We start from the raw sequence: 26,594 nt of genomic DNA, 5'->3' as shown, positions 1-26,594 counted from the left end.
GGTTCTGGGGTTCCCCAGACTCCCACATCATGATAGTTACATGTGAACTCAGTGGCAAGCTAGGGGCAGGTGGGTGAGGCTGGGTCTCTCCCAACCACCAGCCTAGCCTGTCCGTCTTCTAGGGCCCCTGTCCTACCTTTCGACCTCAGGGCTTCCCCCCGAACTGGAAACACTCTCCGGCTTTGCAGTTTCTAGCTGCCCTGATGATCCGTACTCGCTGATATTAATTCCTATATTAGCAATTAGCCCTCCTGCTTCATTTCAACCTATGGCTCTTAGGGATGGATTATTATGTGTGTGTCATTAATCAGATGGCTGGTATGTGCTGCTGGAAACCCAGGTGGGCTTTATGGCTGGTAACTTAGGTCGAGTGGCATTTTGAATGAACAACACACCTGCCCCCCGCTCCCAGGGCAGAGCTGCCCTGTGGCAAAGAGGGCAGAGTTTAGATCATCGCAAGCAGGTCAAAGCTGGTGCAAGCTAGGAGACCCAGGGTTTTCTTTTATGCAGGACTTCCAGGCTGAGGTCAGCATCTGTATCCGACCTGTATAGATGAAAAGGCTCTTTGTGACTCAAACCTAGAGTTTGTTCTGTGGCTGCTGACTTCCTCCCGCCAGGACGGCCATCCACAGGGCCTGTTCCTCTTTCCCTACAGTGACCACGGCGTGTGGGTCACTCCTCTCTTGTGGCAGCACGGACCTGGGAGCTGTCACGGCCACATCCCTCTCTCCAGGGGCAGAGGGCTGGGGGCTGGGGCCACAGGGCAGGGGGAGCTTTTCCATTTGGGAGTACAGACTGCTCCTGGATCAGAGCCAGCACAGTAGTGGTGGGGCAGGAAGGGCACTTCGGGTAAAGGAACAGCATATGCAGTGGCTCAGAGTGGGAGGGCTTGGTGGTGAGAAGGCTGGTGTCCCAAAGCTCGGAGTTGGTGGAGACAGTGATCTGAGCAGAAGTGGGAGATGGGATTTTGGCCTTGGGGGGAGTTTTGAATGTTCTGCTGAGGGGCCTGGTCTTCACACTGAGGGCAGTGGGGAGTCAGGGAATGTACTCAGGCAGGAGGAAGCATGACCAGACCTTCGTGGAGAATCGGAGGGCGTGGGGTACATGAGAGGGACCCAGTGAGAAGCTGGGACTTGTCCTCAGCAGCAGGAAGGGGTGGGGGCCTGGGCTGGGGGTAGGGAATACTGGGGGGCTCAGGGGAAGGGGATGGCTAGGCAGGCTACCTGAAGACAGGCCTGGAGGCTGAGTGCGTTCCCGCCCCTTTCTCCTTGCTAGAGGGTGGTGGCCTGAAGCAGCACCATGCACAGCCAGCCTGCCGTGGGGCTTGGAGCCTGGCTGAGTGGGGGTGTTTCTGGGTGCCTGGGGCGGGGGCCGCAGCAGGCCTCTGCAGGAGGGCATGTTTGGAGGCTCCAGCTCCTCCCTCTGCCCTGTTCCTGCCCTCTTCTCACTCACTCTGGCCCCCAGGCTTGGCACTACAGCACGGCACCCCAGAGCAGGTGAGAAGAGGTGGAGGCGAGAGAGCCTGCATATACAGTGCGAACCCCCAAGCCTCCACTCCGCTAATTAAACCACTTCCCGACAAAACCCAGACTTTGTCAGTTGGGTGTGGGAGTGGGTGTGGGAGCCAGTCTGTGGGCAACTACAGGAGCCCTTGCTGCCTGGCCAGCAGGCCCGGACCCCTGCCAGCACCCACCCTCAGAGACAGACCCCTGGGGAAGGTGAGTGAGGGGGTGTTGAGGGCGGGCAGGGCCCAGAGCAGAGAGGCCAACAGCTACAGAGTCCCAGGGGGCTGCTCTTCTAGGACAGCTTCTTGGAGAAAGGATTTCTTCCTTGGGAGGTCCTTCCCTCCCTCTCTCCCGCTCCATGAGTGGGCTGAAGCCAGGACCTGGGGAGCAAGGGCAGCTGTGGTCAGAGGTGGTCTAGAATTCACTCCCATCTCCTGGTGGTGGCCTGGCAGAGCAGCCCAGGGACCCAACCGGCCTAGACTGTTGGCACCTACTGCCTGCCTGCCTGCCTGCCCCTGGGCCTGGCAGCCTGTCCCCCGCACCGTCTCGGGGGCTCTCAAGGCCTGGTCTACACTTTCAGGGTGCTGCCCCAACAGTGTAGCCGAGCCGTGGGGGCCTGGAAAGTCCACCATGTGGGTATTATCGTCCCTGGGCAGCAACGAGACAGAAGAGCAGGCAGGCATCTGAAGGAACCTCTGGTACCTGGAGTCCTTGCGTGCCTTGGAAGTCTCCCCTTAGCAGAGGGAGGTGGCAGGAGGACCCCCCTGTGCCCAGGAGAGCTGCAAGAGTGGGAGAGGGGGCAGGGCCAGCCTCAGGCAGCTAGGCTCAGCTGGGCTCCTGATGGCTGCTCTCAGCCTCTGGAGGGGAAGGCTTAGGCGGGGCAGAGAGGAGTGGGAGCACACAGCCCTCCACGGGCCTGCCCCTCTGCCCACAGGGAGAGGCATAGTGGCCGGAGCCTGCCCACACATGACAGGACAAGAATGGTGGCCCAGGCCTGCTTGAGGCCCCCTGCCTGCTGGCTCCCGGGAGGGAAGCTGCTCACTGGCCTGGCCCTGGCTAGCAGGCCTTGTTGTAACTCAGCTCCTACACACAAGGGTCTATGCCTAGCCCTGGGGGATCCCTGGGAGCGAGGAGCATGGTGCTGCCAGCAAAGGCCAGATCTTTATCAGGAAATTGGCCCCCTTTTGCTAGCAGAACAGTGGCTGTGAATTCCCCACACCTGGGCCCTCGGCTGAGTCTGGAGGAGAAGAGACTGGCTCTGACCTGGCCAGCAGTGCCTCTGTGCTCTCACACGGGGTCCCTGGCCACCCTGGCTGTGAAACGGGCCCTACAGGGCCTACATGGGGTAGCTCTGGAGCCCCTGTATGAAGCAGCACTTTGTTGGTGTGTCTGGCAGGCATGGGGTGTGTGTGTGTGTATGTGTGAGGGGGGTCACAGCCGCAGGCCCTCTAGGGAGAAGGCCAAGGACCTTTCAGAACCCAGGCTCTGCTCAAGGAGTTGTTGGCTCCCTCCTCTGCCCACTCCTTCCCTCAGCCCACTCCTCAGTCTCAGAGTCCATCAGGAGCTCTACACCATACAGAGGAAGGTGCCATGGTCTGGTGGATCATCAGTACCCACCCTCCAGCCGCTGTGTTCAAATGCAAGTCCTCCAGGGACCTGAGTGGCTTAGTCTGTTGGGTGTCCACCTTCAGCTTGGGTCATGATGTCAGGGTCCTAGGATTGAGCCCCAAGTCAGCTTCTCTGCTAAACAGGGAGTCTGCTCCTCCCTCTCCCTCGGCCCCCATCCCTGCTTGTGCGCATGCGTGCTCTCTCTCTCTCTCACTCTCTCAAATGAATAAATAAAATCTTTAAAAACAAAAAAGCCAGTCCTGTGAAGACCTCTACCACTGACCACACTGAAAGCCACAAGCCAGGGATTCCAGGCCATGCATTGGGCCATCCAAGTCACCTGGGTGTGCAGCTGACAGAAGCTGCCTTTTCTTCCAGAAATGTCTACCTCCCTCCTGCCAGCTATGCCATCCTCTGGCCCCTAGGGACAGGCGCCCTTTCGCCTGGCTCCCCCAGCTTTCCAGTTTCCCTGAACCATGGAAGCCCATGCCAAGGGATTTTCATCTCCGTGTTGGAAGTCACCCACCCTCCCCTCCTTCCCGTAAACACTCTCCGGCCCAGCAGCGCTGCATGGGCCCCGGCCACGCGGCCAGACTTTGTTAATATTTACAGCGAGTGGCTCAGAAAGCTATTAGCTTCCTTTTCTTGTTAATTGAAAGAGGAGAAAATGGTTGTAACACTTCAAAAGGACTTAAAGCGCAGTCTGAGCGACCAGCTGAATGAGGAGGAAGGGAAAAAAGAGAGACTATTTAAAATAAAGGAAGAAAGGGAGCCCACCCGTGCGCGCCCCGCGAGGTAGACCCGCGTTCCCTCCGGCGCGGACGCCTGCCTGTCCTCCGAGGCTTCCTCGTTGCTGCTCATTGTATACTTTCCTTTTCATGTGGGAGCCTCTGCCTTAAGGAGAGAAGGAGGAAGAGAAAGGATGTGCGGCGCGTTTTCGTTAATAACGAGGCTCTTGGAAGCTGTGGCTAATGAGGCCTCTGGCACCTTTGCTCCTGGAGCACTCAGGGCCTGGCCTCGCCTGGGAGCTGCAGGCCTGGGAGCTGCCCTGACCCACGGCCACCAAAGCACAGGCACTCACTTCCCGGGAAGCAGGCCCGGGGGCAGCGGGGGGTGGGGGCATTGGGTGTACCCTGGGGAAGCACTCGGGTCCCCTTGCTCAGCATCTGGGAATGTTAGTGACCAAACAGCTGTGCCAGGCTCCCTGCGGTCAGATGGGGGCAGACCGGGTGACTCAAGAGTTTTCACTCCCGGAGCCTACCTTTCAATTCAGGCTGACAAGTCCCCTCCTTCAGGAAGTCCCTGGCCTCTCGGGCTCTCCTGGCACCCCGCTCGCTATCAGCTGGCCTTCTCTGTGTCTGCAGAACAAGGTGGCTCTCTGCAGCAGACACAGAGGGGCCCAGCGTCTGTGCTGTGCCCTGAAGGGAGTCGTCTCCGCCCTGATCCTTCCCTGCTTCTGCCCCCCAGCTGATCAGACCAAACGGGAGCCCTGTTCGGTGCAGGACCCCACAGCAGGCACAACTCTGCTGCAGGGCCAGGAGGCCCGGGGAGTGGGAGCAGGGGCAGGGGGCAGGTAGAATGGGCTGGGCAGGGACCAAGGGGCAGATGGAAGACAGCACTCTCCTGTCCTTGGCTTTCTGGACAGTTGACCCAAAGAAGTAAGACTAGCCTGTTCTGGGAGGACTGGGGATCTAGAAGGACCAGGACGGATGTACTGACAGGGATTCCATCAAGGAAGACATTGGTGTTAGACAGAGATGCCCAAAGATGGCCCAGACCACCAGGCTGGAGGACCCCTGGGCAAAGGGGCTGAAGGCAAACACACAGGCTTCCTTCCCCTGTGGCCTCCTCCTGAGGCCGCGCTGCCACTCCTCCGATTCACCCCTGCTCAGCATCCACCCTCCTCGGGGCTCCCCCGACCCTGGTCCTTGCACTGTCCACCTTGGATTCCAAGTGTATTCCTCCCCCCTTCGGCTGTGAGCTCTTAAGGGCACAGAGGGTGTCAGCAGCAGTGACATGGCTAACCTGATGGAATTCTGCAGACAGCCCTGGGCTCACTGAGTGAAGTGCTCTGCGTGAATGATACAGAGCCTGTATTAAGTCCCAGGCAGGCAGCATTCACATGTCACCTTGCTGAACCCACCAGCCGTTATGACCATCTCGATTCTCCACCTGAGGAAACAGATATTCTGGAGCCTGGCCAAGTCACACAGTGAGTCCACCATGGAACCCGAGTGCACACCCACTCTTGTCTCGGCTCTGTGCCCATACACCATGCCCACACGAGCCTTTCCTGTGTGGCCAGGGACTAGTGGGTTGTGCTCAAACAGGTGGAGGCTGTAGGCTGGATGGAGCTCCCTCCCCCCAGGTTCACAGGGCCATAAGCATTGTATTTATATATGTATTTATTTTTCTGAGAGAGAGAGAGCATATGAGCACACGCACAGGTATGAGTTGGGGGATGGGCAGAGAGAGGAAGAAGGAAGAAGCAGACTCCCTGCTGAATGTGGAATGCACCTCAGGGCTCAATCCCTCACCTGAAATCATGACCTGAGCCAAAACCTCACTCAACTGCCTGAGCCACTCAGACACCCCCATGAGCATGTTAAAGGCTCTGAGAAGTCCTGCTGCAAAGGTAGCAATTTAACCGTCTGCTCCAGCAGCTACCTGGTAACCTCCCAAGACTCAGGTATTCTTCAAAGCACGCTTTGGGAAATGCTTCACATGTCCATTTAACCGGTCTTTGGTGGGTGTCTGCTGTGTACCAGGTAGTGGTCTGTGCCAGTGACATGCAGTGGTTGAGGACAAGTGCGTCCCTGCCATTTGCAGCGCCCAGCACCTAGCTCAGTGCCTGACACAGAGTAAGCACACACATTCAGCAAATGAGAGCCGAATGAGAAGGGGGTTGGATGGGGTAGATGAGCTGGGCCAGGGCCACATGTCTTGGCCAATCTCTGCCCCAAGCCGCCCTCGAATTTCCTCCTCCTCCTCCGGGCCTGGACCTGCTGCCAGTCCCACCGGCCATGTCAGCCTCAGCCTTCCCCATGAGAAGGGCATCGAGGGGCTAGAAGCAGCCACTCCTGGAAGGCCCACCATGCCTCACAGGCAGGTCAGAGCCCTCTGCCCCCACCCAGGGCCCCCGCCAGGCACAGCACCTCTTCCCTTCCCTGCCAGCTCTGAGGCTCCAGCCTTGACATTCTAATCACATCCCCCAGCCCTGCCTGGAATACTAATTCTCCCAAGATGAAACCATCCGTGTTTAATTTTTTTTAAAAGCCAGGCGGAAAGACAAGACAAGAAAAGGGGAGGCATCGGTGGGTGGAAGTTGGAGCCCTCCTTAGAGTTCTATTCAGAGCTTCTCTAGGCGGCTGGTCTTGAGGATGTGCAGTGTCACCAGCCACCCTGGATGGTCACACTGCCTCTGACGAGGGCCAGGAGGGGGCTGGCCCTGCTCAGTGACACCAGCCACCCCCGGGCCATGCCCTGCCCCTAACACAGGCCAAGGAGTGGGGTAGTCCCATGTTCTGGTGGGTGGGGAGCAGAGGAAGGACCCAGGCAGGCCTTTTGAATACACCAGGGCATGCTATAGGCCCTGGCTTGAGAGGCCTTCAGGACGGAGGGCACCCCCCCAACCCTTTTTAAAGATTTTATTTATTTATTCATGAGAGACAGAGAGAGAGAGAGAGGCAGAGACACAGGCAGAGAGAGAAGCAGGCTCCATGCAGGGAGCCTGATGTGGGACTCGATCCCAGGTCTCCAGGATCATGCCCTGGGCTGGAGGCAGTGCTAAACCCCTGAGCCACCAGGGCTGCCCAGGAGGGAGCCCCTTTAATTAAGAGTGGGCTCCAGGAAACCTCTCCCCTGTCCATTGTCTGCAGGTTTCTAGCCAGCTCCTGGCAGAAGATGGAGCCTGAGGCCTCCCCAGGTGTGGCTAGGGTCAGCTGGGGACAGAGAGAGGGCTGGAGAGGCGGGAGCAGCGTGGGAGTCCCCAGAGTGGGCTCAGTCTGAGAGAGAGGCCAGAGGCCAGGCGGGACAGGGAAGAGGGGCTGGACAGCAGGCACAGGGACAGCGCTTCAGGGCCGGATGACCTTGGATGAGCCCTCTGCCACCCTGGGGTGCAGCTGCTCTTTGGGTTAGGAGGGCTGTTACCCGAAGGTGGCAGCAGCCCGGAGTCAGGGGTCAGGAGTTGAGCCCCTCATGCAGCTCCAACCCCTGTGTTACCTGGGGCCCAGGTGTTACACCTCCGGGCATCGATCAGTTGGCACATCCAGTAGGTGGGGTGGTGAGGGAAGTGCCATGCTGGAATACAGGCAGCATGAAGGGCCAGCCTGGCACTCCAGGCACAAATATAAGTCAGCTGTCATTACTGTCACCCTTGAGACCAACGCACTCGGGAAAGCTTCGGCCCCCGCCTGCCCCCAGGCCCGCAGCCATCATCCCGGCCTGGCCCTGGGACTCCTCCCCTGCAGCATCCCACTGTCACGTTCTAACGTCCCCAGAGGGTAGAATAAAATTGTAATGGCAGAAAACATGACAGAACATGAAACATGATGAAATCTGCTACGTAAATTATGAACTCCATCCAAATCATAGCCCGCTCCTTCCGCAGCAGGGTAAACGCTGGCAGATGCCCTGCAGGCTGGAGACTGTGGAGACCGCAGGGCACCCCGCAGCCCTCCACTGGGCACTGCGAGTGCTGGCAGCGCAGGGCTTCAGCTGTCCCCCCTTCACTCCTCCTCCCCACGCCAGGAGGGGTCAGAGGCCAGGTCCTGCCCCCACACCCCAGGAGATACTACTCTGTTTCACTTTCTACTCTAAGGCTCCCGTGGATGAGACTCCAGCCAAGGCCACTGCTGGACGGGTCTCTTCCCCATGCACATTGCCCCTTAGGTTTTTCCCTGGGAGCTTGGGCACAGCACAAACCCAGAACCGCCTGCGGGGAGAGACCCACCGCTTCTCTGGGCCCTATTTTATTTTATTATTATTATTTTTTTTTTTTCAGTCCGGGCCCCATTTTAATCTTACGATGCCTCTGCCACAGAACGTGGGCCTTGATGGGTGGTCAGGGATCAGGCAGGCCTGGGGCTGCAGAGCCCTCAAGCTGCCTGCACCTCCCCTCCAGTGACACCTGCAGGTAGCTGGCCCTGCCCTCGCCTTGACTTTCTTTCTCCCTCCTCCCTGGTCACACCCCCCACCCACCCCAGCTCCCACAGCCACCTGTGAGCACACAGCTGGTACAGAGAGGGGGACTCCAACACACGTAACCACATTTTGGCCACCTCCCCTCTGCTGCGGGGGCTGCAACATAAATTATTATCGACCCGATGCCAGCTGGGGCTGGAGACGAGATGGGGAAATAAAGCACTGGGCTCAGTAATTGTGCCCTGCTGCCTGAATTTACTTATTTGTGGCTTTCCTACCCACTGGGAAACGCGATGGTGAATTATTGCTGACTATTAGGCTCCTGGATGGAAAAACACCATCGGATCCATTTCCTGAGGGCGGGCAGGAGCTAGAGACCCGCCCACTCACCCCACGGGCCCTGCTGGGTGTGATCTGATTTTCCCAGGACCTCTCCTGTGTTGAGTCCTGGTCCCACTCCACCAGCCAGAGGGCTCCTAGTCCGTGTTACAGATGAGGAGTCTGAGGCCCTGGTTTTCCTGGGACCTTCCTGCGTTCAGCACAGGCCTCGGGCACCTGGGACAGTTATCACCTCACCCCAGTCTCACAGCTGGTGAACAGCAGAGTCAAGGCTGCACCCTGCTCTTTCTGACCTAGAGCCCATGGGTGTTCTCAACCGACATGAAAGGCCACACCCTTCACCGTCACCCACACACCATCATCTTGTTCTGAGGCCGGTGGGACTTCAAAGGGCTGTGAAGGCTCTCCCTTCAGCTCAGTCCCCTCTTGCTCTGGGACCAGGAGGATGCTGGTCACCGGCGGACTCCCACACCCATGGCTTCTGGCTGTGTTCAGCCATGGGGAGCCCCGGCGGCTCAGAGGGAGGGAGGAGAGCCTGGTGGAGCTGGGGTGCTCCGGCCGCATCCCCTCTCTTTTTGGGTGATCCTCTCGACAGCTTCAGCATCTGTCTCTGGGACAGCTGGTGGGGCCTGCCTCACTCTCCTTTGCTGGTTTTCCTGACACCAATACCCGTGACTTTGTGAATATGCTCTGATCCCCTGTAATAACAGAATAGTTACTTCACCCACTGAGAGCCTACTGCGTGCCATGCACGCATGTTCAAAGTCTTTTACTCTCCACACAGACTCGCTTCATACTCTGAATGACCCTCCGAGGAAGCATAATGTCCCCATTACATAGACAAGGCAACTGAGACCCAGAAAGTTTCAGTGACTGGCCCTGGATCACACAGCTGATACAGGCAACCTGGCTCTGAGTCTGTGCTGATGGGAGAGCTAAAACCCAGAGAGGAGGAGGGACCTGCTCCAGACCAGGAGAGACAAATCGTAAAGGGCTAGATGCCCTGGAGCCACAGGGGCAAGAGGCAAATGGCGTCCCAGGGCATGTGGCTCTGCGGGTACCTGCCAGACAGATAGGTACAGAAGCCACGGGGCTGGCGTGGAGGCTGCACGGAGCTATCCAGAGTGGGGAGGAGGGGACATGTGGATACTTCCTGAAGAGCCCCTGACCTGGGCAGCTCTGCCCAAGGGAGCTTCGGGACTGAGGCATCACACAGCCCCACAGCTGATGGCCATCGTCCCAGCTGCCACCTGCAGGTCAGAGTGGGGTTAGCCTTCTGCTGTCCTGGGCCAACGGGGAAGGAGAGGCTGGCTTCTCTGCTCAGGCTCACTTTCACCCACGGCAGCCCTACCAGGAGCCTCTCTCACAGGTGAGGAATCTGAAGCTCCCAGAGCAGCCATGTCCGAGGCCTCTCTGCCTTGGAGGGGCAGGGTGGTGTTCCTGCTGCCCCTCCCCAGCTCTGCCTGCCAGCTGAGCCTCTTGATGCACCCACTTTGTCTCCTGGCTACAGCTCCCCAGGGCACTGGCCTGGGCCCTCTCCAGAGGAGGCAGCAACTTTTATCAACTCACCTTGGAGGAGGTCCCCCAAGTGGCTCAACTTTATTTTTGCCGAGCACTTTCTGAGTAACAGAGTCCCTGGGGCCCTGGGGTGGGGGCAGAAGATTCACTAGGGGACCCAGGTGCACACAGGAGGAGCAGAGGAGGAGGCCGGGAGAGGCAGGGGCTGATGGGGACACAGTGAAGGTCAGACCTCTCTGTGCAGTCACGCTGGGTGGGGTGACTTCAGACAGAGCCCTCCTGGGACACCCCACTAGCAGCTGAAGAGACCCGGATTCGCCACCCAACAGGACCTGGCTCTCTCCCTTGCCCCAGAAGTGAGGAGCTAAGCCTTCGTCTGTCCTAGCCTGCCCCCTCTTCACTTCCAAAACAACCCAAGGGAAGTGGTCATTGGATCACCATAGGGAGAAGGCCCTGCTGGGCCAGGAGTCTAGCCTCCCCTCCAGCCTCCAGCCATCCCCATCCAGGTTGGCTTGACGCTGTCCCCATTCTGCTGGCTGCTGTCACCTTGGGGCATCTGTGGCCTGGGACCTGGGTCCCTGCCTCCCAGCCTAAGCTCTAGCAAGGGGTGGTGATGGTGGGGGGCATGCCCAGCTTGACCCAGCCTGTCCTGGCTCCCAAGAACACAGCTTGCTGGGTGGGAGTCAGACACCCCCAGGGACCCCTCCCTGTTGCCCCTAAGTGGGAGCCCTGGGGAGAACAGAGCCCAGGCTGTCGGGGGCTGACCTCATCTGGGAAGGTCAGGCAGTGTGTGGAAGGGGAGCAGGGAAGTTGGGGGGGAGCGCCGTGAAGTGTGACCCCAATACCCTAGTCCGCACCCATATTCCCTCCCCAGGCAGCAGAAGCAGCATCCACCTCCATCCGGGAGAGGATCGCAGCGGGCTTATTTTCCTTGTGTCCCTGGGGTCCTGGCAGAGGGCTCAGCTCTGGGCACCGAGTTGGGGCGGGGGCTCCAAGGCTGTGCGGCTTTCCTGGCCTGCAAGCCCCGTGCAGGTGCGCTGCTGCCAGACATGCAAATCCAGGCCCCACTTAACTGCACCATCATTTATGTTAATGCCTTTGTGGTCCACACTTGGGTGCGGGTGAAATATGGCCCGCATCGTTTACTGGTGGGAATGTTAATTGTGCGCCGTTGGCAGAGGACAAATATGCATTTGGGGGGGTGTAGATCATCATGGCAGCCGCCCCAGGAGGTAATGTTGTGGCCGCCACCACCAGGTGGGGTTAAAAGCAGCACAGGGAGGTGGACCGGGGTTCGGGAAAGGTGAGGAATGGGACTGGGGTGAGCCAAGCACCCCACATGAGGACGGGACATGTTCCAGGGAGGTGACAGCCAGCAGATGGGGGTGGGGCCGGAGAGGGGGCCTCACATGGCAAAGGCTTCCCTGGCTGCCTCCGCGCACCCCTTTCATGGTGGGCAGTGGATGATGTCAGCCCCTGCAGGGCCAGGAAGAGTTGGCAGGTCTCTCCCATGGGCTGCAGATGTCATAGGGCGGGCAGAGGGTGAGGCTGCAAGTCCTACCACTGCTCTCGTGCTGCCTGGGGACCTGGGCATGCCACAGAGCCCTCGGTGCTGTCCCCTGCACTGTGGGCATGACCTCCTCCCCTTTCTTCCCTAAACGTGGATGGAGCGTGTACAGTGTGATTCCTGGAGCCTGAGCAGGAGTCAGCAGGCAGGAGAAGGCTGGCCTCATGCAGCTATGGAGAGAAGCCCACGTAGGGGAGGGTGGTGGGCGCGGGGGGTGCCCTTAGCTGGGGTGTGGGGTCTGGACTTCATCCCGAGGGGAAGTGGGGTGCCACAGGGGAGCATGGAGAGGAGGCACGGGTTGTACTGTAGAGTAGAAAGCTGGGGGAGGGGAGATATGGGGCCACACAGGAATGTTCTATCCTCTGAGCGGGAGATGGTCACAGGGCACATGATGTGTAAAATTTCCCAAGCTGTACGCCTCGGTTGGTGTGGCTGATTGTGTACCTTCTATTTCCATAAAACAGCAGATAAATAAGGGAAGCTTCCTGCCAACCCTTCCTGGGGACCTGGGGGTCTGGGATAGGGAGACCAGCCCTTCATTCCCCAGCCCAGCCCTGGGGGCTCACACTGTCCATGCAGGCTCCCAGCCAGACCCATCTCCAGTCACACCCAAAATGCCTGCCCCCCAGTGCTCTGGGGGAGGGGACCAAAGGAGGGAGGTCTGTGGGCTTCCCAGCCCTCTGCTGCAGACAAGGCCACTTCGCCATCTGGTGGGAGCAGGGGCTGTGCGGACTGGCAGGTGCACCCAGGCTGCCTCTCTGATGGGCCCGGGTTGGTGGTGGCCCCTGAGGAGCCCCCTTTCCTTGGCCCCAGGGCTTTATCACATCACCTCCCTTACTCCTTCGCACATCCCTATGTACAAGGGACCTAAGCTGGTCCTGCCTGGCGGAAGGTGGAGCTGTGATTTGAACCTGGGTGGGTCCAACAGTGGAGCCCACTGAAGGCCCCACTGGAACCCTAGCCTTGGCCTTCAGGGCCGTGGGCTGATGACAAGCTTCAGCCTGGAACAGAGCCAGCCCGAGTGGCCGATGGCCAGTGGGACCCCTGGCTGGTCTGCGCACTAGTGGCCCCAGAACACCGGACCAGGCAGTCCCAGGGCCTGCCCAGGCTACAGCTAGTGGTAGACCCGGTGGGTGGGTGGCAGGGGACAGACTTGGAAGATTTATGAGCTGGGTTAAAATTTAATCTGGGTGGAAGATCCCGGCCATCCAAGCCAGCTGCCCCCAGACAAACGGTCTGATCCCTGCCGGCTCCCGCCCACTAGCCCTGGTGCCATCCTTCCCCTAACTCTCCCTCCCCGGAAGGCAGGCCGCCGCCCGCAGAGAAATCATAGCACTGAATTTGATTTGGGGTGGGAGCAGCGGGGCACTGAGCTTGTTTGCACTTCAGCTCAAAATTAAACAGGACAGAATTGGCTTCGGGCAGGAACTGCCTCCGCAGGGCCTCCGTGTGTCCCCAGGGACAGCACTGCCTCCAGAAGAGCCTCATCATGCCCACCAGCCCCCACTGCCACGGGAGCAGCCCTGGGCACCCTGCGTGTGCACTCAGGCCCTGGCCAGCCCACACTGGGGCACAGCTGCTGGGCTTGAATCCCAGATATGCTGGGGGGTCTTGTGCAAGCAACTAAACCTCTCAGAGCCTGTCTTCTCATCTGTAAAATGGGACAGTCTATAAAATGGGACCCACTGCTGTGAGCTGACATGATAATGTAAAGGGTTAACATGGTACCTACATAGGGTCCCCCCCTTCACCTCTTTGGACCTGGGGGGGTCCCCCCTTCACTCTGCTTTGGGTTTGCTCAGTCTGGCTGGATAAGGAACACTGCCGGGGCCCCCAAGGCATGGGACATGGTGGCAGAAGCACGTGGACAGAGCAGCCCCTGTGCACAACCCTGTTTCCTCCTGGCTGATTCCCTCCTAAGTGGCCTTGTCACTGTCACTGTTCTCGCGGTTCCCACCACTACATGCTGGGTCCCTCCTAGGCATTCTCCTGAGTTAGCAATGTGCGCCCATTTTACAGATGTGAAAATGAGGCTCAGAGAGGTAAAGAAACTGCCCGGGGGCTCTCTAGAAGTCAGCAGGGATGACCCAAGCACAGGCCCTTTGACCCAGAGCTGCCTAGGTCACTCCTCCCACTGTCCCCTGCAACTTCGGCCACCTTCCAGGTCCTGTCTAAGGTGGGAGGGAGTGTCACAGAGAGGGAAGGGGGAGCTGGGCTGGCTCAGGCAACAAAGAAGCAGGGGAGGACCTAGAGACCCCTTTGTTCCACTGGGGGACAGAAGCATCCCTTCCTAGCATCCTTCCCTAGCACGCACACACGCACACACACCCACACACCCCCCATGCTGCCACTGGCAGGCATCCAGGCGCGGAAATAGCCGTGTCACCTTCCGAGGCTGAGTCCCTTTGGCCTGAAGTGGAGGCTGGAGGAGGGGCAGGGAGGCTGCAATAATCTCGGATTGTGGAAGGTGAGTGTGCTCGTGCACACACGTACCTGTGCACGATGCACACATCCTCCCACATGCACATGCTCACATAGGCACGAACTCAAACAGCTACACGCAGAATGGGGAGAGACAAGCTTCAGATACTAGCAGATGCCACCATCCTGCCTCACCTCCGGCCCACCTCCTGAGGGACCAGTAAAAGCTGGGCCTGAACACAGCACCTCTCTCCTTCAGCTATGTAATAAGATTCCCCACAGCTCTGCACTTGGGGCCACTCTGCCCTGAAGAGCGGGTTGTCGCCAACTCCTGCCTTAGCTGAGGCTGCCCCGTGCTCTGGCACAGAGCTAAAACCAAGGTGTTGGAGGGGGCAGCCTACCCTTGGGGGCCTCTTTTATACTTTAGTGACCCCCCACCAGGAATCTGAGTCCTTTCTTCAGACCCCCAGGGATTGGGGAGCCTGAATCTGGCCTCCCTCCAAGTGCACCAGCCATTCCCACCCTCTGCTCCAGTCTGTGCTGGCCTACCCATGTCCTCTTGCTTGGGGATTCAGTTCTGTCCCTTGCAAGTGCTGAGCTAATCCTCCGAGTGTGGAAGGCTCACAGGGGTGGAAGGATTAATGTGTCAACATATTTGCATGATAACAGGGTCTGGGCTTTGAGAAGTGAGTAGCCCCAGAGGAGCCAGGCTGTCCTCCCAAACCACACATACTATGCACACATCCCAGCCAGGCCAGTGCTGGCCACACTCCCGCCCTCCCTCCACCCTGGCAGGTGCCACCCCCCTCACTCCCAACTCACCCCTGAACACACACACACTAGCAGCAGGACCTGAAAACAGTCCCATCCTCACTGACTCCCGCTCCGGGCTGTGACCGGGTGTGGGCATCTGGCTGCAACCTCTCATTATTTACTTATGTATTTATTTATTTATTCCCATCTCGTCCTAAAGGATTTGCGGCAGCTTACAGAAATACAACCTCATAAGAGAGGATCAAGAGAAGGGGATTTGGTAGGGTGGAATAGGCCAGGCTCAGAAGCCGGCAGGCTTGGGTTCAAATTCTACTTTTTACTGATTTTTGATGTCGGGTCACTTCAGCTCTCAGCCTCGGCTTCCTCACCTGTCAGCCAGGATACTGATGCTGTCCAGAGGCTTGTGAATGGGAAGATGCCAGGGAGGTGGAGCCGGCACTCAGTGCTTGGAGGTGCAAATAGCACATGGAGCTATCGCATCTAGGAGAGAAGATAAAGGGAGAGAAGTCGGGCTGAGGACAGATGGGGTAGGGGAGGAAGGCAGTGCCTGGTGGAGGGTGCAGCATGGCCCCTCTCTGAGTGCTGGTGCTTTCTGGGTCCTGGTAGAATCCGAGCTGAGGGAAGAAGGCCTGGGCGAGGTGGGGGGTCTTCAACCTTCTCAGATGCCCAGGTCCAGGAACCCCCTGGACTCCTCTCAAAGGGGCAGCTAGCCCCTGGGATGCCCTAAGCCCCCACCTGCCCTGCATGGGGTGTCCAGAGCCTACAGGGTGGAGAAGAGCTAAGGTCTGGGGTTCCAGGCCAGGGACCCTTCCCCTCCCACCTAGTGCCCACACCCAGAGGGCACACTTCAGCCCTTGGCCCCTGCATCTCACCTGAACCTGAACCCCACTTTGGCCTTGAGCTCTGATTTTCCTGGCCTTCTTTCACTCCCCAAGACTGGCTCTCGGCCCCAGCCCAGCGTTTTAGTCACTTGGCCCAGCTCCCCATTGCCCCCAAGCCCCAATTATCACTTCAGCCTACACTGAGCAGGGCCTGGCTTCCTCCCACCATCACCTGTTCCCAGCCCTCTGTGCTGTCTTCCCAAATCATCTTCCTCCCAGGGGGGCTCCAGGTCTGACAGCCAGGAGGGGCCTGGGGAGATGAGCACAGCTCCTCTGATACACAGGCTGGCCAGACCCCTCTGGGGGGGCACATGGCAGGCAGAGATCCCCACCCATTCCTGCCCCCCGCCCCTCGGCTCCAGCCCGGGACCCCAAGGAGCTCCCACTTTATAATCTGTTTCTGGGAGGTGGTGCCGACTCTGTGGATGGCTGATTTGTTGACACAGCTATGGGGACCACACAGCCATTAACACACCACGTGGAGAGTGGTGCCCAGGAGAGGGCCTGGAGTCCAGTGAGATGTGCAACTCCCCACTGCGGACCCCAGCTCCTCCTCAAGTAGCCCCTGGGACCGTGGCCTCAAGTCTTCCCATCTGTGAGTTGGGGAGAACGGACCCTGTGCCTCTTTCTGGCTTCTCAGCTGCTTGAGGAGGCAGATGGGGAGAAGCACAGGCCTGTCCAACTGGCTTGGGACCTTGAGGTCAGGGGTGCTGAGCTGCCAACTTCCACCCAGGAACAGGCTTGGGCCACCCCCCTCCTGCTGGGCTCAAGGAGAGAAGCATGAGGCCCCGGTGAACACCAGACACAGTCCACACCCGTAACAGCTCAGACTCCAGGACCCCTGTGTTGTGATGTCCCTGAGTCCCCAACAGGCAGGACACCCTGGGATCAACAGATTCATGGCAACTGAGTGGAGAAGAATCATTAAGTGTAGACCTTAAGCAGACTGTGGTAATGTTGGTGTGGGGACTTGGGGAGAGTTGGGGAGCCCCGTGGGGTGGCCCCCACAGGCTGTGTGCTGTGACCGGGCTGATGAGCACACCATGCTCCTGTTCTGCCCTCCTCTGGGAGTCCTGCAGTTGCTCTGACCCGGGCCACCCACACCCGGCTTATGAGCAGCCCTAACACCCACCTGGAGCCCCAGCTCTCAGCTCCTGCTTCCTGCTTGCCTGTTCCGGGGTCTCAGTGGTCCTCAGTGGTCTGGGTGGGACAGCCACACTCTAGCCCCTCCCCGCCTTTGAATGTACTGCCCCCCGCCCTCTTCTTATGCCTGACCCCCCGACCCCCAGCCTGGCGGGATTTTGCCCCTGCACAACCTCCCCATAGTTCTCCCCTTCCTGCAGATGGGTAAGCTCTTGCTCCAGATCTGTCTCCTCCCTGAAGTGCAGCCTCCAGAGGGCAGAGCCAGTCTGTTAGCCCCAGGCCTCCGCAGTGCTCCGAGGTACCCACCAGTGGTGGGCGAGCCCCCGTGATCACAAAGCACTGCAAGGACTGCCAGGCTTTTTTGGTGGGAGCAAGGAGAGGCTGTGGGGCCTCCCACACCCTCATCCCCAACACGGTCACCAGCAAATAAATCCTTTCGGTACAACTTCTGTCCTGTCCACCTGCAGCTCCCACCCTGCCCTGACCCTCCCCTGCTTGGGGCTAGCCGTGCCACCCCCATGCCACAGCCCAGACCCATCCACCTCCCGAGAGCAGAGCTGCGCTCCCTCCCAGCCTGCACTCGATCTCTCTATCTCTCGGTCCCCCATCGGTTCGCAGCCTGCCGGATCCCTCCCCACCCTGGGCTCTTGCTTTTCTCTCTGCCAGACAGCCCCCCATGGCTGGCCTGGGCTTTGGCTTCCGTGTCACCCGCTCTTGGGGTTCTCCCTCCCTGAAACCACCTTCGGCTTTACTCTTGGCCTGTCTCCCCGGCTCCAGGTACCCTCCCTGAGGGCAGAGCCTCGGCTCTCCCCTCAGTGCCAGGTTCCCCTGTCCAGATGAGGCCAGGGCACTTGGAAGCTCCGAGCTCAGGAAGCATTTGTAGGATGATCGATGGATTCTCCCACCCGGCTGGGAGCCAAGAAGCATCTCCACGGCCCCATGGCTTCCCTGCCAGCAGGAGTTGTGTGCACCTGGCAGATCGCAGTGGGACAGGCGTTCGGTCCTGCTGCTGCCCACCCAGACGGCTGCTCCTCCTGGGCATCCCTACGGGGCTGCCAAGGGAAGCCGGGGCGGAATAACCAGATTAGCCTAAGCGGCTCCTCTTGTTTCCTGGCATAATTGGATTGAGGCCATGTTTCGGTGCAGCTGCATTTAATATCGTAATTCCGAGGACGCCTCACCCCCAGAGAGTATCGGCCAACAGATGCAGATGGGACAGGGTGGGGCGGGCTTTGGGCTGGAGAAGGGACCAAGGCCAAGGGTCACACATCTCGGACCTGTGCAGAGCAGTATGCCTATCCCCTGGGGGGCGGTGTCCTTTTGGCATCTGTGGGTGGGCAGTGCACAGAGCATGAGGAGGCAAGGGGAGGATTGTCACTGGGCACACCTGGAGGGTGCTCTGTGCTAACCTGAGGACTTGCAGGCATGACTGTGGGACAGGCCCCTCCCAGAGACAACAGGGGACCTCCCAGGCCTGGGGTGTGGAGGGAGTCCCTGGGACCCCAGCTGAGAAGAACCTGGGAGAAGGAGGCCAGGCACAGGCCCACAGAGGCTCAGCCAGCTTTAGCCACAATCCTCAGAAGTGCTGAGGGTCTAAACATACATGCTGTTGCCACCTTCGGAGCCAGAATGGTCTCTTGTAGCTCATCCACTGCCTCCGGAAGCTCTTGGCTCAACTGGCTGAGCAGCAGCCTTCTTGGGCTCCTGGGCAGCCAGAGGCCCAAGCCTGCTATGGGGTGTTGGGTCCTTCCTCAGGAAGGCAGGCCCAGTGCTAGGTGACTGCAGTGACAAACAGGGACACCACCTGGAGTCCTGACACCCAGACCCATGCTTAAATATTAGTGTCTCCACAGACCAAGGGAGAGAGGTGGGTGTGTGTGTGCCTGTGTGTCTGTCTGTGTGTGTCTGTGTGTCCATCACTGCCTGGGCTGAGTGTGTATGTATGTGTGTGGAAGGCAAGGAGCCCCTGTGCCCCCCACCTTCCCATCTGCAGCCTGAAGCCCAGCCACGTCTCTACAGATTCTCAACCTGAATCCTGAAGCCAAACTGATGAGTCTTTAAGAGCCAAGAAGCTAGGGGATCCCTGGATGGCTAAGCGGTTTGGCGCCTGCCTTTGGCCCGGGGTGTGATCCTGGGGACCCAGGATCGAGTCCCACATCGGGCTCTCTGCATGGAGCCTGCTTCTCCCTCTGCCTGTGTCTCTGCTTCTCTCTTTCTGTGTCTCTGTCTCTCATGAATAAATAAAATGTTAAAAAAAAAAAAAAAAGAGAGAGAGAGAGAGAGAGAGAGAAAGCCAAGAAGCTAAAACAATGAAGAACAGGACACAGCCGGGGAAGGGAGCAGGCCGGGCAGCCTCATGACAAGGTCCTTGATTCCCAGGCATGGCCGCACCCCTACCTGAATTCAGACCCTCCCGGCTGCTCGGCTGCTCGGCAGGGGCACCAGTTGTGCAGATGAATCGCTTGGCCTGGTGCTGTCCAGGTGGCTCCTCCCAGAGGCTCAGACTCAGCTCTGAAGACCTCAAGCACACAGCAGCTTCCCCACTGCCAGGGAAGGTGGGTTAACGGCCCAGGCCAGGGGGTCTATGGACCCTTCACCCTGGCCCATCCCCCTCCCTCACTCCCATGCCCCGTAGCTCGAGGGCCTGGCGACAGCTCCCATCCATCATTCAGCCCTATTTTTAGGAGGTGATAACCCAACTGTGAAAATTCACTCCGTGCAGATCCTCCTGTGTGAGGAAGTCTTAGCCCCAAGCCGAGGAGATGAGCATGGGCAGAGCAGCAGGAGAGGGATGGTGGAGGGGAGGCCAAGCAGGAGGAGCCCCTCGCGCCCTGTGATTTGTGGCTTGCAGCAGGCACCTGGCAGAGGGGCCAGGGCAGCTCTGCTGAGCTGTGGGGTGGGGGCGACACCAGGCCTGGCCTCCCAGGGCAGCCCACTGAGTAAGAGGGATGGGAGTCCAGGTCTTGGCTCCCGCCTTAGCTCTGTCGATTAGCAAGCCTCAGCCTGCTCTGGATCTCAGTTTCTCTCGCTTCAACGTGGGCTGAATCTCACACAACAGCCCAGCGCTCAACCCCTAAGGTCCTTTCTACCTCGTCACAGGGCTGGCAGATAAAATATAGGAGCTCCCTTAAATGTATATTTCAGACACTTTTTCTTGGTATAAGTAAGTCCTAAAGATCACATGAGATATACTTATGCTGTAAGAATTACTGGTTATTTCTATCTAAAACCCCAATTTAATTGGACATCTGGTCTTTTTATTTGTTCAGTCTGGCCACTCTGTTTCCTCGGAGCATGTCTCTCTCCCCCTCCCTGGGTTGCCTAGTGTATCTGCTAACGCGGGAGGGGCCAGCAAGTGTTTGCTCCCTCCTGGCCGCACCTTCACAGCCTCTGCTCTGGTACCCACCACCCCTGGTCCCCGGGTTTGCCTGCAGCAGACAGGAAGGGCCTGCCTCTTCCCAGCTGTGGGACCTTGGGCAATTTCACTTGACCCTCAGCTGCCTCCTCTGGAAAATGGGGATGACAGTCGTGCTTGCTACCAAAGGCTGTGTGGGAATTAAATGAGCTGATACTGTCTGAAAGCTTAGAGCAGTAACACCAAAGTCAGCTCTCCCTACGGCGCCTGGGTGGCTCAGTCGGTTAAGCCTCTGCCTTCAGCTCAGGTCATGATCCCGGGGTCCTGGGTTTGAGCTCCATGTGGGGCTCCCTGCTCAGGGGGGAGTCTGCTTCTCCCTCTACCCGTCCCCCTGCCTGGATGCTCTTTCTCGCTCTCTCACTCTCTCGCTCTCTCTCCCTCTCAAATAAATAAATAAAATCTCAAAGTCAGCTCTCTCTCAATCCTCAGCGCCAGCCCAGGGCCCAGCACAGACGAAACGTTCATTCATTCCTTCACCCAGAGCATATGGCCAGCCTGTGACCTGCCAGGCACTGCTCTGGGTCCTGGAGACAGATCAGGGATCAGAGTGCTAGGCTGCTCTGGGGACCTGGGGGGCCTCCAGTCCTGTCCTAAGCTGTCCCACCCCTGGAGCTGCTACACCAGCATGCAGGGAGGGGTGTCTTTGGTGCCCGGAGATGGAGGGTCTGGGGACACCTCAGTGGGGGGAGGCCCTTGCAGTGGGATCGTGGAGACTTGATGAGGAAGAGATCTGCAGGGTTGGTTGGAAAGAGCAAGGGGCACAGGGAGAGTGGGGTACAGGAGACTGGGTCAGGAGCTAGAAGGTCACTGGGGTCAGGGGTGGAGGCCCTCTGTAGTCTCACCAGGGCCCCAGGGCCAGGAGGCCACTGGCAGGGTCAGTGCTTCAGGGAGATGCCTGTGTGTGGGTGGGGGGCACCAGCGAGGAGGCAGTGAAAGCAGTGAGAACAGGGAGCAACAGGACCCTCCAGCCTCCCACAGCCCAGGGCCGGGTTCGGGACCTTGCTGTCCCCCTGCCTCTCGGGAGCACAAGATTGCCCTTTCAAATCAGGATGGAATGGGACAAGAATCCAGCCCCCTAGGGTGGGAGCAGCAGGGCCCGATGATCCATCCAACCTCTGCCAGAGCCTCTGTTTGAGCCTGCCCGGGGCTCTGCCACCGACCAGCCCGGGTTGGGTGACTCACTCAGCCTCCCTGAGCCTCAGTTTCACCATCTAGGGAATGAACACGATAGTGGATTGTGACTGGGGCCCACTCAAATGAGGTGCTCCAAGTGTCAGCCTTTAGATGGTAGCCTGGGAATGGTTCAGACCCAGGAGGGCCACCAGGGCCAGGGTGGGTTCTGTTAAGACCCGGTGACAGGAGCTCATCGGGAGGGCGAGGCCCAGCCTGTGCAGAGTGCCGGATTCCTGGGCGGGCCCCCTCTAAGCCCCCCGTGGGCCAGCCTTGCCTCCCATTTTCTCTGAGTAGCAGAAGCCCAAGGTGAAGTGCTTTCTGGGGCCATCGTGGGAGACCAGGCCTCCTCAAGGCCTCAACTCTCAGGTCCTCACACCCCTTCTCAACCTGGCAGATGGCTGGGATCCCACACCTCCCTTTTCAGCCCCAGGGAATTCAAGAACCCGACTGATCTGATGGGGCAGTAACCCCTGGGCCCCAGCATGGCATCCCCTCTGACCATGCAGGAGGTTCCCAAGATGGAAAGGGGGAGGTGTTCGGGATCCCAGAGTGAGGCCAGAGATCACTGTGGCAACTATAGCCTTCCCCACCCCAAGCTCCGGGATCCTGGGAGTGATCTGATTCAATACCTACAAGGCAGTTTAACAATGTCTGGCTTCTGGGAGAGAGGGAGTCTGACCATCTGGATGAACTGAAAGGCTGTGGGTCCTCCCTTGAGGACAGCCCGGCTCGGGGAAGTGAGAAGGCTTGCAGTGGAGTGCATGCAGAGGGGGAGGCTGAGGGCAGAGGTGACGTCAGAGTCGCTTGTCCATCCCTATTTGCTGTGTGACCTCGGTCAGAAACTGAACTTCTCTGAGCTCGTTTCCTCCTTTACAACACAGGGTCAGGTCCTCTCTCCCACAGTTGTTCTGAGAGTCACGTGGGATCCCACAGGCATGGAGGGGACACAGCAAGGGCTTGGCACAGAAAGCTGCCATTCCATGGGGTGCCTGAGTGGCTCGGTCGGTTGGGTGTCTGCCGTAAGCCAGGTCATGATCTCGGGGCCCTGGGATCAAGTCCCCAGTTGGGCTCCCTGCTCAGTGAGGAGTTTGCTTCTCCTTCTCTCTCTGCTTCTTTCCCTGCTCGTGCTTGCTCTCTCTCTCTCTCAAATAAATAAATAAAATATTTTTAAAAAATGAAAGAAAGCTGCCATTGCAGACCTTGAGGGTGAGAGCACAGGGATCAGGAAAAGTTCTCCCAGAGCTGGGGCGTTGAAGGACGCATAGGAATTCAGGAGGTAGGGTAGCCCCTATGGCACAGCGGTTTAGCGCCGCCTGCAGCCCAGGGTGTGATCCTGGAGACCCCGTATCGAGTCCCACGTCGGGCTCCCTGCATGGAGCCTGCTTCTCCCTCTGCCTCTGTCTCTGCCTCTCTCTCTCTGTCTCTCATGAATAAATAAATAAAATCTTAAAAAAAAAAAAAAAAAAAAGGAATTCAGGAGGTAGAAAAGGTGAAGGACTCACCCTCACAAACTTGGTTCTGGGGCCTTAGGAAAGTCCTACTTTTCTCCGTGCCTCAGTTTCTCCATCATAAAAGGAGACAGTTGCCCTGTGCTGGCTTCACTCTACTTGTGACATTCTAGATGACTCTTCCTTAGGATGAGGCAGGACTAGAGTGGGAGGAGGTATTCCCTCCAACATTGCGCTGACTGGCTAGGCAGATAGGTCAGGTCACCCCAGGTGTAGTCGGGATGGGAATGTGGGCCTCCCCTTTACGGTGCCTGGACCTCGAAGGCACTCCCCTGATTCTCAGCCCCACCAGCTCTCCAACCCCAGAGGCCAGAGATAGCCTGGCCAGACCCAGGTCCCAGCCATGGCTCTGGCTCCTGCAAGGTTCGGGGTCCCCCACAGCTCCCCTCCTGAGTCTCCTGGGCTTCCCCACAGGAAGCTGCAGTGTTTACCTTGCCAAGGCCCTGCTTTTACTCCCCGAGGATTGTGTTTAGGAGGCGAGAACCCACGCACACACACGCACTCACACTCCATCTGATGCGCCAGACCACACAGGCTCACAGCCCAGCCGCAGATGTGCACTGGGGCCGTCTTGGGGCTGCCTCCTGTCCCCGGGCTGGGTGGCAACTAGTGCTAATTGAGAAGAAGTTAATAAGCACCACATATGACCTGGGTTAATCCTCCCCAAGCCTCCTAGTTTTGTTCTGTCCATCTGTCCAATGCCCACTGAGGCCCTCGGGGGCGGACTAACCTGGCCAGAGCAAAAGCCAGAAGATGGCAAGTAGGGTTCAAAGGCAGATCTCTGGGAACCCTGGCCTGTGCTGCCTCTGAAAGAGAGGAGAGTGGAGGGGCAAGGGGCATCTGCAGAGACCATAAGCCGGTGGCGGTGGCGGTGGCGGGAGATGGCCCATTGGTCCCACCCAGACGCCATCGACACACAATAGGTGCTCAACATCAGGCAGCCCAGGGGCCTGTGCGAGGGGCCCATGGTCCCCAGAAACCTGCAGTGTGAAGTCTCTGGCCCCCTCCTCGGCTCCCTACATGTGGCTCTGAGCCACCAGCAGCTTTGCCTCCTGGCTCTGCTGCCAGCTGACTGTGGGCGGGGCTCTACCCCCTTCTGGGCCCTAGAACCCTTCATCCAGTGGGGCAGTTGGGACGGATCAGGGGCCTCCACTTTAGCAACGCTCATCTTGAGAACCTGATCCGCTTCCTGGAAAATATGAACCCTACCAGATATTTACACAGGAGTCTTGGGGTTTACACAGGAGTCTGGGGATTCACAGACCCTCAGACGACCAGGTGAGAGAGCCCTGAACCACACATGGGATAAGGCTGCGACAGAAAACAAGGAAGAAATAAACCCCCAATTCTGAGAACAGTCACCTCTTCCTGTGGTCCTGGTGCTTCAGAATCTTATTTCATCCTCAGAACAACCCTGTACCCGCGGCAGGGTGGGGTGCTCTTTATTACCCCCATTTTATGGTTGTGGAGACCTGGGCACAGAGAGGTAAAGTGACATGCCCAGGGCCACACAACAGGAAGTGGTGCGGCTGGTATTTTAACCCAGCAGTCAGGGCATTTAACTGCTGGGCTTAATTCGCACGGTGGGTTCAGAGTGTGGTTTATCATACGCTCCGCAACTTACAGGGGCGCCACGTGTATGTTTGCATATTTATCTGAAGTGATGTAATTCTTAAAAACAAAAGAGCTGGATCAGCTGACCTCCTAATTTGAGCATCTGGGGTTTCTGCGCTTTGCTTCCAAAACCCCCGCTCCCTGAGGGTGCTGCCCAAATGCACCCAACGGGCTACTGTCCCTGTGCCTGACTCCCAGGGACCCGATCTGTGCAAGGGGTGTAGGTGCAGCCCCTCCATCCTGGGATGAGGGGAGGCCTTGCCCCCCACCCCTGCCTCCTCTGGCTGCCGGCTGGGCAGGGCTGAGCGGGTTATGAGTTCAGCAGTCGGTTGGGGCTCACATCATCTTGTCTGCCGGGAGGATTTAGTACGAGGCAGTTGGTCAATAGTGCGTTTGTTTTGTTATTGACCTGCCAGGGCAGCTCAGGAGCCGGCCCATCCCCCTCGGCTGCTCAGGCCTCTCCAGGCCTCGGAGCCTCAGCCTGGAAGTGCCACTGGGCATGTTGGGGAGCTCCTTGACCCCTGGCCTCCTGCCATTCCCAGCCCCTTCACACAGCCTGGCCTGAGTGAGTCCCTATTCAGGTCCCCCCTGAAGATCTGTGTCCCCATAATCTTAGGTCCCACCTGCCCTGGGGAGGACAGAGCAAGTGGCCCAGCTTGACAGAGGGCCACCCACTTGACAGAGGGCCCTGGTCTCATGGCATCACCACAACTACTTCACAAATGGAGAAACTGAGGCCCGGAGAGGTGAAGTGGCACAAGCTGTAGCTGGAAGAGCAGTGGTTTCCAGGAGCAGACTCCCTGGCCTGGGAGAGGCCCCAGGCTGGCCCCAGTCCAGTCCAGAAGCAGTGGCCACCTGGGATACGGGCGAGGGGACCCCTTTTTTTTAAGATTATTTATTCATGAGAGATACACAGAGAGAGGCAGAGACACAGGGACAGGGAAAAAAAGCAGGCTCCCTGCGGGGAGCCCGATGTGGGACTCGATCCCAGACCCCAGGATCACGACCTGACCCAAAGGCAGACACTCAACCACTGAGCCACCCCGGTGCCCCCAGGAGAAGGGACTCTTTCCTTGGCCTCAGCCCAGCACCTGCCCTGGTCCCAGCCCCAGCCCCAGGTTATGGAGAAAGGTAGTCTCCGTCCTTGACTTTCACTCATTTGTTCATTCAACACCTATTGCCAGAGAGCTGCTCTGTGCCAGGCCCCAGGAATCCCAGTGTCTGGGAGCACCTCACAGCCCTGCACTGGGTACAAGGTGGGGGGGACTCCCTGAGAGAAATGGTGCCGATGAGGATCTCGGGGCGGGGGCCGGAAGGCTACTTCCAAAGAACAAACAGAATTATGAAGAGGGCAGAAAGGCACCTCTGCGGAGGGTCGGTGGAGGATCCAGCAGGGACAAAGGCCTGGTGTCGCTGACAGGTGCACAGGGGACATAAAGACACGAGTATGGCCAGCATGGGAAACGTGAAGGTTCAAGGAACTGTATGGACTGTGCCTTTGGAGCAATGAATACAGTCAGCCCTCTGGGGTTTACTTAACCAAGCTGAGGACAGGAAGCCCCGAGCACCGGCTTCCCCCCTTCAACAGTGTCCCAGACGGTCTCCGCCTTGCTCCTCCTTTCTCCTCTCCCCCCTGCCCCCTACCCAGCTCCAAAATGAGAAAGAGCAAAAAAACTATTATTGTTCACGCCTCATCTCCCACCAAAGTTATTAAATTTCATTCCACGAACAAATAAATCCATTTTTATTGCAGCAGGAGGAGCGGGCAGCCGTTTGCTGTTTTACCTTTTTTATTTTTCAAAGTCCTGTTAAACCTGCCCCCTATCAGCTGGGCGGCCCCCTGGGCCCCAACAGGCCCGCCCAGGTTAGAAGCGGGTTCCCAGCTCCCAGCTCCCAGCTCCCAGCTCCCAGCTCCGGCTCCGGCTCCGGCTCTGGCTCTGGCGGTGGCGGCTCCTCCCCGGGAGTGGCCGCAGCCTGGCTGGAGCG

General features: G+C 58.6%; 2 protein-coding genes across 4 annotated transcripts in view; one reads left to right on the top strand and one right to left on the bottom strand.

Annotated features, from left to right (window-relative positions):
• MACROD1 (mono-ADP ribosylhydrolase 1) overlaps positions 1–26,594 on the top strand; it is a 150,132-nt gene that overhangs the window by 59,357 nt on the left and 64,181 nt on the right.
• The window catches only part of FLRT1 (fibronectin leucine rich transmembrane protein 1), an 81,281-nt gene that overhangs the window by 23,206 nt on the left and 31,481 nt on the right, over positions 1–26,594 (bottom strand). For 2 of the 3 annotated variants that reach the window (XM_072789643.1, XM_072789645.1), the window contains exon 2: positions 15,243–15,354. The exons of the other annotated variant lie outside the window; for it this stretch is intronic. The gene's annotated coding sequence lies outside the window, so the exon portion shown is untranslated. The remainder of the gene's footprint in view (positions 1–15,242; positions 15,355–26,594) is intronic. 3 annotated transcript variants of the gene reach the window in all.

This window comes from Canis lupus, chromosome 21, assembly GCF_048164855.1.
Source record: "Canis lupus baileyi chromosome 21, mCanLup2.hap1, whole genome shotgun sequence".
Taxonomy (NCBI): Eukaryota; Metazoa; Chordata; class Mammalia; order Carnivora; family Canidae; genus Canis; species Canis lupus.
Note: the sequence above shows the minus strand (reverse complement) of the source record. Positions and strands in the feature narration are given on the sequence as shown.